General features: G+C 36.0%; 1 non-coding gene across 1 annotated transcript; it reads right to left on the reverse strand.

Annotated features, from left to right (window-relative positions):
• Positions 1-3577: 3577 nt before the first annotated feature.
• LOC136228271 (small nucleolar RNA R71) lies at positions 3578-3684 on the reverse strand. Its single transcript, XR_010688599.1, has one exon. It is a non-coding gene; the product is annotated as a small nucleolar RNA R71 (small nucleolar RNA).
• Between the last annotated feature and the right edge of the window lie 9482 nt (positions 3685-13166).

The following is a 13166-nucleotide window of genomic DNA, read 5'->3' on the forward strand; positions in this document are numbered from 1 at the left end:
CAGCACTCGTTTCCTCCTAGGAAATCAGACAACTCAGATTCTTCCTGAGGGACTGTCCATTACTCGGCCTCCTCTGTTCTTTGGGTCTAACTACACCTTTTGGAAGAACAGAATGAAAAACTTCATTCATGCAACAAATATGAGTGCATGGCTTTCTATAGTCCAAGGCCCATTTGTTCCTATTGAAATTGTTGACGGCCAAACGGTTGTTAAAGCTGAGACTAAGTGGACAGAAGATGACCTTAAGAAGCTACAAAATCATGCTTTGGCTATAAACATGCTTCACTGTGTGTTAGATGCTATAGAGTACAACAAAATTTCAGGTTGTGAGTCAGCACAGGAAATCTGGAAGAAACTGGAGGTCACCTATGAAGGAACTAACAAAGTTAAGGAGTCCAAGGTGAACCAGCACATGAGGTTGTATGAGCTGTTTGAGATGAATGATGATGAAGGAATCTCTGAAATGAACTCAAGATTCACAAACACAATCAATGATCTCAAAAGACTTGGCAAGATCTTTACTAAGGAAGAGCAAGTCAAGAAGATACTGAGGAGTCTTCCCAAAAGCCGGCAAGCCAAGAAAACTGCTGTTGAGGAAGCTCAAGACTTGACCACCTACAAATATGATGAACTCATTGGATCTCTGCTAACCCATGAGATCTTAATGAAGAACTTTGAGGTGAAGGAGAAGTCTGAGGACAATAAGCAAAAGTCTCTTGTCATGAAAGCTGATTCCACTGATGGGAGCTCAACAGACGATGAAGAAATGGCCATGTTCACTAGAAAAATGAAAAGGCTGTTCAGAAAGAATGACAAATATTCCAAGAAGCCTTACAAGAAGTTTGACAAGTACAAAGCTGAGTCCAGCGACAGCAAGTACAAGAAGGACAGCTCAAAGCCTATCACATGCTTTGAATGTCATCAAACTGGCCATATGAAATCAAGCTATCCTACCTTGAGGAAGGAAAAGAGGAACAACAAGAAGGCAATGGTGGCAACCTGGAGTGACAGTGATGAGTCATCATCATCAGAAGCTGTTGCCACTGAGTCAGCAAATATTTGTTTCATGGCTGATGAGCTTGCTGAGCCTTGTGTTTCTGAGCATGCTGACCCCTCCATTGCATCTGACGATGAGGCACACTCAACTGAGGTAATATCACTACCCCTGCTCAGAAATGAAATGATAAATGCCATGAGTGACCTCTACACACTTATCAAAAAGTGTAACAAGAAGGTTAGAGCACTCAGCAGGCGATGTGACGAGATTGAAGAGGTCAAACTCAGTGACCTTCGATATCTTCTCCAAGACAACTCAACTTTGCATAGCAACATAGAAACTATGAACAAGTTTGTCTCTTAGGTTGTTAAGCCCAAAATATACCTAATATATCATCAATAATTACATCAGTATTGTTACGAATTTGTGCTATTTATACCTGTTTAGAATACTTTTACGTTCGGATATGTTTCTTTCTTGCAAGGTACGTAAATATTTGGTAAAATCCAAATAGGAACGAAAAGAGCTTAAAAAAGAATAAAAACCCTACAAAAGGAGTCAAAAATGACGAAGATCAATTACACCAAAACGAGGACAAAGACGAAGTCAGAAACAGAAAAAATGTCAAATTCTCGGTTGAGGAAACCAAATTCTCGGTAGAGAATTTTATGAAAGCCGCGACCGAGAATCCCAAATTCTCGGTCGCGACACGCGTCAACCAGCAGCTCCGTCCCTTCGTCCGAAGACCAAATAAATGCTCCCCCATTCTCGGCCGAGAATTGCCATTCTCGGTAAGTGCAGAAATTCCTCCAAGTACAATGAACACATGTTTAATTCAAAGAAACGCGTTCGTTCGGGTGGATAAAGACGTCCTTTCACAACGGATACGATCCTTCACAACGGACACGACACTTCAACCACGACTCTTCAACATCTATAAATAAAGATTTGATGGAGAGTTGAAAAGATATAGAAGAAAGAGATTAGTATAGAATTTATGCAGAAATTCCGAGTCAAGTGATTCAGAATTTAGATTTCATTTCTGTAAAAAGCAATATGATGTACACACATTGTTTATTCAATAATAACAAACACAGTAGCGTTTAGATTTGTTCATTTTAGTTTACATTTTGGTAGAGGCTGACCGTATCCCTATTACGAAGTTACAGCGAGAAGATTGAGTAGAGGATCCGCCCTGAGTCTGACAAACTCTAACGAAACCCAAGGAAAAGATTGACAACCCGTTCACTTGCACGCCGTAGAATGTTTTCATGCTCATTGTTCTCTGTAAACTTGTATCAAATTTATGTTTCATCTAATAAAGCCCGTTCTATTCGATAGATTTTTATGCAGCACTTTGGTAAAGGATCTGAGGTGGATTGCTGGTGTTTTCATTAAAACGTAGTTAAATTCTAAATCTTTACAAGGAAACTTTGTTGAACAACTTAACAAATTAATATCATCAGTAGAGTATTAATTTGATTAAGGTAGCGATCTTACCCGACCGTAAGAAGATTGACTATGGTTCAAAGCCCTAAAATTAGAGGTTCCGTCATTTATTTCATTGTTATAATTTATACAAAGTTTAAGTTGTTTTCTTTGCTTAATGAAAACGAATACATTTGTTTACTTTTCTAAAAGTACTAAACGTTCCTGTCTTGCAAATTCATCCCTAAATCAGAAATATTTTCTAACATTTGTTATACTCTAATCTAATTCTTATTCTAGCAATTTTAAAAACCAAATCCAATTCAACGATTTTACATATTATAAACCTTAAAAGTAAATCTAACTGATTCAAAATAAGTTTTTGTTAAAAAGCGTTCCCTGTGGGATCAATATCTTTTATTACTACAAGCGTATACCGTGCACTTGCGGAAATCGCTCAACAAGTTTTTGGCGCCGTTGCCGGGGAACGCCAAAATTTTCGACAAAAATTTAGATTTTTCATATTTTATTTCGAATCTAGGTTTATTTATACTTATTCAAAATTTTATATTTTAAATTACTAACATATTTATTTTTCAAATTCTGTTTTGTAGGTAGTTTCGGTTCGTGTGAAATTTCAAGTTCATGCGTAGTTCTCGAAGTTCGGGCACGTCACCAGATCCTATTGACCCAGAAATTGAAAGAACTCTTAAAAAGAACAAGAAAGACAAGAAAAAGAAAAACAAAACTCTAATAAAAACTAGAGTTACCGAGCCAGAAGTTATGGCCATACTCATGGATTACGCTAGGCCAGGAGTGGCTGGTGTAACAAACAGCATAGTTAGACCCCAAATTAATGCAAATCAATTTGAGATTAAACCAGCATTGCTTAATATGTTACAAAATAATGTAACATTTTACGAGTTACCTAACGAAAATCCTAACACCCATTTGACAAATTTCTTAGAAATTTGTGACACTTTTAAAATACCAAATGTGACTGCGGAAGCAATCAACCTTTGCCTTTTTTCTTTTACTTTGAAGGATCGAGCCAAAGAGTGGTTAACTGCTATGCCAGCCGCATCATTTGAGACTTGGGAGCAATTAGCCCAAGCATTTTTATCAAAAAAATTTCCTTTAGCAAAAACCGCAAGAGTCATTAAAGATTTAACATCTTTTTCTCAAAATGATAATGAAAATCTTTATGAGGCTTGGGAACGTTTTAAAGAACTTCAACGTTTATGCCCATACCACCAATTGCCCGCTGAACTTTTAATGCAAACATTTTATAATGGACTAAATCCTACAACTAGAGGTTCATTGGATGCTATGTCTGGAGGGTTATTCATGAAGAAAACATCGGCCGAAGCAAGAGAACTTCTGGAGGAAATGGCAATCAACAGCAGTATGTGGCCCGCGGAACGTGGACACGTACCAATGGCGAAACCATCATCCTCAACTACGTCATCAGTTAAAGGTATAGTGAATCTTGATCCAGTGGCGATGTTGCAAGCCCAATTTTCTGCCTTATCGCACAAAATTGATAGGTTTATGGCACCGTGTGATCCTAATGGTAAGCCAATCCAAACGGATGTGGATTATTAAGGTATGAGCGAAATTGAACAGGTAAATTTTGTCCAAGGGCAAAACCAAACTAATAACCCTTACTCCAATACATATAATCCTGGATGGAGAAATCATCCTAACTTTAACTGGAGAGATAACAATAATAATGCTAATGCTAATCGAAATCGTACCACTAATTATCAAAATCAATCAAGAGATACGATTAGCACTTTATCTTCTAAAATCGACAAATTTATTGATGCTATGAGCGGAAAAATAAGTAATCACGACGATGGTTTTAAACGGATCGAGAATAAATTCGATCAGCTTATTAAAAGCCAATCATCTAGCATCCATAATTTGGAGGTTCAAATTGGAAAACTCGCTAAATCAATTCCATCCCGCAAAGAGGGAAGTCTTCCCAGCCATACGGAGGAAAATTCGAAAGAGCATGTAAAGGCTATCACTCTTCGTTCAGGGAAAAATTACTTAGGCCCGGAAATGCCCGGAAATTCGACTTTACCTGGAACAGATTTACCAAAGTCCAAAGAAGATACATTAAACCAAAAAGATGCACAACTTGACTCTAGTACAAAAAATTTTGTACCCAAACCACCTTTTCCACACAAAGTTCGCAATAAGGACTATGACAAACAACTTTTAACGTTTTTAGACAAACTTAAAAATTTGCATATTAATTTGACGTTTATGGATGCGATTATGCAAATTCCCAATTATGGTAAATTCCTAAAAGATTTAATTTCAAAGAAAATCAGTTGGGAAGGAATTTCATCCATTTCACTAACCGAAGATTGTAGTTCAATTGTGTCAAGTAATTTGCCCACCAAGCTCAAAGATCCCGGATGTTTTACCATTCCAAGTAAATTGGGAGATATTGAATTCCCAAGTTGTCTCTGTGATTTAGGAGCAAGTATAAACTTGATGCCATTATCTATTTTTAATAAGTTAGGCTTAGAAGAAGATATCAAACGTACCAATATGGTTTTACAATTAGCGGATCAAACCACTGAAAGACCATATGGTATTATTGAGGATGTTTTAGTTAAAGTTGACAAATTTATTTTTCCTACCGATTTCGTGATATTAGATTTTGCATATGACGTTAATTGTCTGCTAATCTTTGGTAGACCGTTCATGAACACGGGACGTGCTCTAGTCGATGTGTCGGAAGGGAAAGTAGTTTTACGAATAGGAGACGATAAGATTGAGTTTGATATGAACTAAGCGATGAAATATCCTATGGAGGATTTTGCTTGTATGAAACTTGATCTAGTTGAAGAATGTGTAAATGACATTGTTCAAAAAGAAGAAATAATAGAACCTATAATGAGTGAGGAATTAGAAGATAAGGACCCAGAGCCTTTGATTCGAGAAGATGGACCAGTTCCGCCTTCAATTATGGTTCCACCTAAATTAGAACTTAAAGAATTACCAAGTCATTTGAGGTACGCTTTCTTATGCGAAGGCGATTCTCTACCTATAATTATCTCTAAAAAATTAACACAGATTCAAGAAGAGAAACTGAAAGAAGTTGTTAGAAATAGGATAGGAAGTATGAGTTGGAAAATTTCAGACTTAAAAGGTATTAATCCGAGCATTGTAATGCACAGAATTCACTTAGAAGAAGATAAGCCGCCTAAAGCGGATAGACAAAGACGCCTCAATCCGAATATGAAAGAAGTAGTCAAAAATGAGATTACTAAACTTCTAGACAATGGAATCATTTATCCTATTTCGGATAGTGAATGGGTTAGTCCAATTCATTGTGTACCTAACAAGGGAGGCATAACAGTTGTAAGGAATGATGAAGGAGAATTAATACCTACACGAACCACCACCGGTTGGAGGGTTTGTATAGATTATAAGAACCTTAATAAAGTAACTAGGAAAGACCATTTTCCTCTACCTTTCATTGATCAAATGATCGAAAGGATAGCTGGTCATGCTTTCTACTGTTTTCTAGACGGTTATTCCGGATTCTTTCAAATATAAATTTACCCGGATGACCAAGACAAAACAACCTTCACATGTCCTTATGGAACATTTGCATATAGGAGAATGCCCTTTGGTCTATGTAACGCACCAGTAACATTCCAACGTTGTATGACTGCGATTTTTAATGATTTCATTGAAGATATCATGGAAGTTTTTATGGATGATTTTTCCATTTATGGAGATTCTTTTGATTTATGCCTACAAAATTTGGATAAAGTTTTGTCTAGGTGTGAAGAAACAAATTTAGTATTAAACTGGGAAAAATGTCATTTCATGGTTGACGAAGGAATTGTTTTAGGTCACAAAATATCTAAAAAAGGATTAGAAGTGGATAGAGCAAAAACTTCAGTACTAGAAAAATTACCCCCTCCAACTACTGTTAAGGGAGTAAGGTCGTTTTTAGGACATGCCGGTTTTTACAGAAGATTTATTAAAAACTTCTCTGTAATTTCCAAACCACTTACTAATTTACTCATGAAGGATTCAACCTTTGATTTTAATGAAGATTGCGTTAAAGCTTTCGAAACATTGAAAACAGCTCTAGTCAGTGCACCTATTATTGCTAAACCCGATTGGGATTTACCTCTTGAAATTATGTGTGATGCAAGTGACTTAGCTGTTGGATGTGTTTTAGGTCAAAGGAAGGATAAGAAACTTCATGTAATCTATTATGCAAGTCACACACTGTCCGGTGCATAATTAAACTACACCACAACCGAGAAAGAAATGTTAGCTGTAGTTTTTGCATGTGATAAGTTTAGGTCGTACTTGTTAGGTTCGAAAGTTATTATTTATACTGATCACACAACTTTAAGGTATTTATTTGCTAAAAAAGATGCAAAACCACGTCTAATTAGATGGGTTTTATTGTTACAAGAATTTGATATAGAAATTAAAGACAAAAAGGGAGTCGAAAACCTTGTCGCTGATCATCTATCGAGACTAGAAGATGAAAACGGTCCTATAGGCAAAAATATCGGTATACGAGATGATTTCCCTGATGAACATCTCTATCAAATAAAAAGTGTCATGTCACCATGGTATGCTGATATTGCAAATTATCTTGCAGCCAACATTGCTCCGGAAGGATTAACTTTCCAACAAAAGAAGAAATTCTTCTTTGACATTAAAAAGTATTTTTGGGAAGATCCTTTTTTGTTTAGAACTTGTGGTGACGGGATAATTAGGAGATGCGTTAGTGAAAATGAATATGAGTCTATAATGTCTGAATGCCATTCTAGCTCATATGGAGGACATAACGGCGTTAGTAAGACAGTAGCCAAGATATTTGAATGTGGATTCTTTTGGCCTACATTGTTTAAAGATGTCCGTTCATTTATTACTCGTTGTGACAAATGCCAAAGAACGGGAAATTTAGGTAGAAAAGATGAGATGCCCCTCACAAACATATTAGAAGTTGACGTATTCGACATGTGGGGAATAGATTTCATGGGACCTTTTCCTACTTCTAATGGTAAAACTTACATATTAGTCGCCGTAGATTATGTTTCAAAGTGGGTTGAAGCAATTGCAACCCCGAAAAACGATTCTAAAGTTGTTGTTGGTTTTCTTGACGATATATTTTGTAGATTTGATTGTCCTAGAGTCATCGTTAGTGATGGCGGTACCCATTTTATAAACCAAAGTTTTGATATACTTATGAAAAAATATGGAGTACGCCACCGCGTGTCAACGCCATACCATCCTCAGTCGAATGGTCAGGTAGAGATATCAAATAGAGAACTCAAATGGATTCTAGAGAAAACAGTTTCATCTTCAAGAAAAGATTGGTCTTATAAACTAAACCATGCGTTATGGGCATACCGTACTGCATTCAAAACTCCAATAGGAATGACTCCATACCGCTTAGTGTATGGGAAGACGTGTCATTTGCCAGTCGAATTAGAGCACAGAGCCTATTGGGCTATTCGGGAACTTAACTTTGATTTACAACAAGCAGGTAAGAAACGTTTGCTCGACTTAAATGAGTTAGACGAATTACGTCATTTATCTTACGAAAATGCGAAAATATATAAAGAAAAAGTGAAAAAATGGCACGATGCCAAGATTAAAGTCAAAAGCTTTAAAATATGGGACAAGGTGCTGTTGTTTAATTCACGGCTCCGTTTATTTCCAGGTAAACTTAAGTCCAGATGGACAGGACCATATCTAGTCATCAAGGTATTTGATTATGGCTCCTTAGAACTTGAAGGATCTGACGGAGTTCGTTTTAAAGTTAACGATAATAGATGTAAAATCTATTACGAAAATATTTCAAACGAAAAAATTGCATTTGTAACGCATTTTCCGACAATTAAGTTCATTTAGATTTAATGTATTTTATTTATTTATTTATTTTAATTTCGTTTTGTTAGTTTTAATATGTTTTAATGATTTTTAATTTAGTTAAATTTTACATATGCCAACTTTATGATTATTTTTTATTATTAATAGACTTTATATTAAAATTTAGATGCATAAAAATATGTTTAAGTCATGCTTTTATTTTATTTTTAGGCTTTTGGTACGTTTTGGAGAAAATTGGTGATTCTCAGCCGAGAATTTGGAATTCTCAGTTGAGAATTCACATTTTCAGAATTAACCAAAGAGGTAGGGAATTTTCTGAACTTACCGAGAATATTTAATTCTCGGTCGAGAATCGAAAAATGGGTTTGAACGCCTGATTTCCGCAAGGAAATCAGCGTGTCGCGACCGAGAATTTGGAATTCTCGGTCGCGACACGGCACTTTCCTGCACCATCAGACCTGTATCTTCTTCTACCTGTAGGCATAACTTTTCAGAAACGAAAAATTAAGTTTCTTCAATCTGCAGAGATATGATTTTATGCCTTTTCGCATCAAAACAACACCTCATTTCATCCTAAATTCCTATAAATGAACTCTAGAGGATCAAAGTTCAGTTAAATTCTTTTCATCTCTGTCAGAACAAATTTCTGATTTTCTAAAAACTCCATTAATAAACTAAGTTCCAGACAACTTTGTTTCTTTGATTCCTCCCAAACACCATGACTACTAAACAAAAAACCTCTAAGAAAATTGCTGCTTCAGGCACTAAACGTCCCGACTTATCTAAACGATACGGTGCGCCCTTTCCTATCTTCAATCACGATGAAGGAAGGCGCTACTGGAGGCTTCGTTACAAGTTCTTCGTCAGAATGTTGTATTTGGATGACTTCTTGAACGCACAACTCGGCATAAGCGATGACATGAGTCGCTATTTGGAACGCTTAGGGTGGACAAAATTCGCTAATATGCGATTTCCAATAATTGGCGATTGGATCCTCGAGTTTTTCTGTACCGTTCGTTTCGTTAACAAACGACGGGTGCATCTTAGCTTTCGCCGAGATGGCGAAATATTTACTTTCGGCTATCCAGAATTGCATGCCTGGTTTGGTTTTCCCCCGAGGGATACAATCAAACGTCATCCTGGCAAAGACATGACATCCACTGATATTTGGAGAATGCTCACTGGATTCTGGCGATTCAATCCTAAACTCGCCTACAATCAATCCTTTCACTCCAATTCGATGCTATATCTGCACAAGTTCCTGTGTCACAGTCTGTTCGGGTGCACTTTCAGCAGTATAGTCCGAGACACTGACTTGTATGTCCTTGGCGATATATTCCAAGGAAATACCGTTGATACTTCCAAAATTCCGATGGAAGGTCTTGTTGCCGCATCTCGATCCAAGGATAAAAAGATTGGATTCGGGAATATAATTTGCGGAATAATTCTCGGTACCAATGGCACTGTCAATATTCCTTGGAGCGAGGATGAGAGTTTTCCGACTCTCGATTATGAGTTTCTCGAGTACGAAGGTCTTGTGAAACGTGTATTTCGTGCAGGCCCGCATTTTCTTTCTGCACCGGAACGTCAAACTTTCGTGCAGTTGAAAATTGACCACTATAGGGCCACAGAAATCCCGCTTGATAGGGATGATTATATAGAATAGTTTAGGTTTTTAAATTTTATTTTGTACATATTTTCTTATTTTGTTGTAATTCAATTGTTTATTTTTATATTTTGTACATATGTGTTCAATTAATATATCAAATTTTCTTTTCATCTTAGTTTATTTATTGCTTTTCTAATAGTTCAATATATTGGTTAATTGACGATAAAAATGTTTTAGAATAATCTAATATGATAGGATAATCTAATATGATAATCTAATATGATTTCTTATTCAACACATAATCCCACTTCAAAAACTTAATTCATTGTGTTCCATACATTAAGTTTTCATTTTATTAATTCAATTCATGCACTTAATATGTATTCATATGCACTTACTATGATTCATTTAACTTGTATACATAAATGGGCATTAATGTTTCATTAACTCTTAATGTGCCATTTATTTTCTCTTTACTATTTCCAATTAATAAGGATAAACATTTGGTTTTCCTTGAATTTAATGCTATTTATTTTAGTTCTTAAGTGCAGGTACAGTTTATATTAGGTTCAGGACACAATTAATCAACAAAATTGCACAAACCAAGTCAAAATGCACAAAATCAGCCATTTTTGACCAATTCTCTACCGAGAATTTAAAATTCTCGGTAAGTCCAACGAAAACAGGCCAAATTCAGAGCGATTTGTTCTCTGAAATTCGCGTGCCGCGACCGTGGATCCGCATTCTTGGTCGCGACACGCGACCGACAGGCAACACTATTCCAGATTTTTGACCTATTTCAAGCCCATTCCTATTCCTATTCTACCTCTACATCTCCCTATTTCACCCTATATAAACCTACCCCTTACACAAACCTCACATCACCTCACTTTTTACCCAATCCCCTACTCTAAACTCTTCCCCATAAATCACTTTCCCTCTTCCCAATTTATTCTTTACCCTTTCTACCTCACTTACTAATTCAATCACCTACCCATTACAAACCCCAACTAATCTTCAAGCTTTGCTTTTCTCTCTTTTCTTCACTTCTTCTTCTTCTTTGCAAACCCTAAACACCATTACCATGCCTAGACGAAAGACTGTTGGTCAAAAACCTCCGGTTACGGAAGCTAATCGCCTTTGTATTCATTGCGGCGCCTATTTTGATATCGAAATGGAGGAGGAAGCCGTTCGATGTCTTCACTTTTCCAATTCCAAGCGAGAGTTTATGGATATGCACTTCCTTAACTTCGATTCGATAAGAGCGTTGAACTTCTCTACTAGAATTGATGCTTTTATTGAGGCTTTGGGTTGGCAAGAGTTCGTTTCTATGTGTTTTCCCCGTATTCATGAATACGTGGTGGAGTTTTTGGTCACTTTGACCATGAATAAGAAGAAGACATCAATTTCTTTTAGGAACAATGGTGTGACTTACACCATTGATTATGAAGCTATGGGAAATATGTTTGGTTTCCCTACTACTGATTTTTATGACAAGCCTAGGGATTTTGATAACGATTCTGTTTGGCAAACTCTTTCAGACCAATACTATTTTAACTCCAAAAACACTTCAAGCAAGTTGATTAAGGACAATTGTGTGTTTTTCTTTCACAAATATTTGAGTTTTTCCTTGTTTGGTCGTGTTGAGAGCTCTAAGATTCAAGTTCAAGATTTGTTTGTTTTGGATTGTCTGTTTAAGGGTTTGAGGGTTGATAGCATTGGTATGCTATTTGATAATTTGTTTCGTGCTTCGAGGGCTCATACAATTCAAGTCCCTCTCGGTAATTTTATCACGGCTATTGTTTTGGGAGCACGAGGTGAATTGGCCAATTATGGCATGACCACCTACCAAGGATATGTTCCAATTTTGGACATTTCGGCACTTGAGCGGGCCCACTTATTGCTTACTTCGGTTCCTCCCATTTTTATTTCATATGCTTCCCGTATTGCTCATCTTCGTGGCACTATGGGTGGAGGAGCTTCATATTCAATTTGTAGGTACCGAAGAAGGAGGCGAGGCGGAAGACGAGGATGATGCACCGGCGGCTCAACCACAACCCCAAGCACCTCAAGAAGATGATCTGGTAGATTTAAGGCGGATTTTGAACCAAATCAATTCCAATAATCGCCAAATGAATTTACGAATTGATGATTTGGTGGAGAATAACATGGTGATGAATGACAACCTCAATACTTTGAGGCGCAAACATCGGTCTACTCGGTATCGGATGCTTTCATTCTTCCGTCGCCAAAATGTGGAGACTTCACCAACACCTCCGAATTCACCGCCTAATGCCTAGGTTGTCTCTTTTATTTTACTTGTTATCTTGTTAAGTTTGGTACAATATTTCTTTTTATTATGTTTGGTACAATTTTTAATCTTATGTTGAATGATTTTTATTTGCTAATATTCTATCTTTATTTCGTATGCTTTATTTCGTGCTTATTTTTCTTGTTATATCGATTTTTGCACCAATGAGGACATGGTCCAAATTAAGTGTGGGAGGAGATATACATATATCATTTTAGTTTTTAGCACAAATACTAAATGCAACGAATAATTTTTATGCAAATGCAACATATATTGCAACACATTTTATTTCACAATTTTTTTTCATAACTTTACATTTCCATATGATTAAAAATATTTTAACATATGATTATTTTTAGGTTATCATTATCAATAGAAATAATATATTTCTATACGGGCAATATTTTTGAAATTTTTCACAAAAATTTTCACAAATTTTCAACACGATTTTAAGTAAAAATTGTCTCGAGTAAATGTATTTAAGTAAAAACTTCTTTATTTCAATCTCTATTTTATATCATGAAATTCATGATTCAATAAATCTTATTTTAAATTTTCAATTAGGTTTATAGGCATTAAATTGAACTAACAATTTTTAGCTCGGTTTGAATTTCGTCTTACATTAACACCAATTGAAGTTTTTAAGGAAACTTTAGCCATAATACATGTTGAATTTTAAGTCAATATAGGATGAATGTGCTATCTTTCTTTTTCCCAATTTACAATTTTATAATTCATATTAATTAATCAATTAGTTGAATTCTTAACTTTTGGCTACGATTGAGACCAACCTTATCACAATCGAGGTATGAAAGGGAAGAAAATTAAGTACCGTTTACTTTTGGCCACGGTTGCGACCACCCTTATCACAATCGAGGTATGGAAGGAACGTTTAAAAGCAAAAAATAATAATAAGCGTGTTTAAGTTTAAA

Source organism: Euphorbia lathyris, chromosome 4 (assembly GCF_963576675.1).
Source record: "Euphorbia lathyris chromosome 4, ddEupLath1.1, whole genome shotgun sequence".
Taxonomy (NCBI): Eukaryota; Viridiplantae; Streptophyta; class Magnoliopsida; order Malpighiales; family Euphorbiaceae; genus Euphorbia; species Euphorbia lathyris.